The sequence below is a fragment of the Canis aureus genome, chromosome X, assembly GCF_053574225.1.
Source record: "Canis aureus isolate CA01 chromosome X, VMU_Caureus_v.1.0, whole genome shotgun sequence".
Classification (NCBI taxonomy): Eukaryota; Metazoa; Chordata; class Mammalia; order Carnivora; family Canidae; genus Canis; species Canis aureus.
In genome coordinates this window covers 1,626,620-1,627,280 of record NC_135649.1, presented here as the reverse complement: position 1 = coordinate 1,627,280, position 661 = coordinate 1,626,620, and positions in this window count along the sequence as shown.

The following is a 661-nucleotide window of genomic DNA, read 5'->3' as shown; positions in this document are numbered from 1 at the left end:
CGCTTCCGGCCCTGACCTGTACCTGAAACACGCAAACCAGGCGAAAAGGGGTGTGAGCCAGGAACAGAGGGAGACCTCTGGTGGGCCGGGGGGCCGGCGTGGCAGGATGGAGGGCGTGGTGGCCACCGGGGCCTGGGGTGACCGTGGTGGTGCCTGCGGGTTCTGCTGATGTGCGGCCGGTGCGGGAGCCCTGCTCGGGGGAGCCCTGCTGGTGGGGGCCCTGCTTGGGGGAGCCCTGCTGGGGGGAGCCCTGCTGGTGGGGGCCCTGCTCCGGGGAGCCCTGCTTGCGGGAGCCCTGCTGGTGGGAGCCCTGCTCGGGGGAGCCCTGCCCGAGCAGCTGTGCTGGTGGGAGCCCTGTTTGGGGGAGCTCTGCTCGGGGGAGCCCTTTTGGTGGGAGCCCTGCTCGTGGGAGCCAAGCTCCGGGGTGTGCCGCCTGCGGCCCGCAGACACAAACCTTGCGAAGTGTGGCTGTGCAAGAACGGCAAGGGCCGCGCGTGAGTGCACGTGGGCGCCAGCCTTGGCAGCAGTGACGCGGCGCTGGGCTGCACGCGAGTGGCCTCGACCTGGCAGGCGGCGCGGCCGCGGGGGGTGGGGGGCTGCCGTTGCCCAGCAGGGAGCGCGGCCGCCTCGCTGTCCAGGCACTGCGCGAGCATCGGCCGGG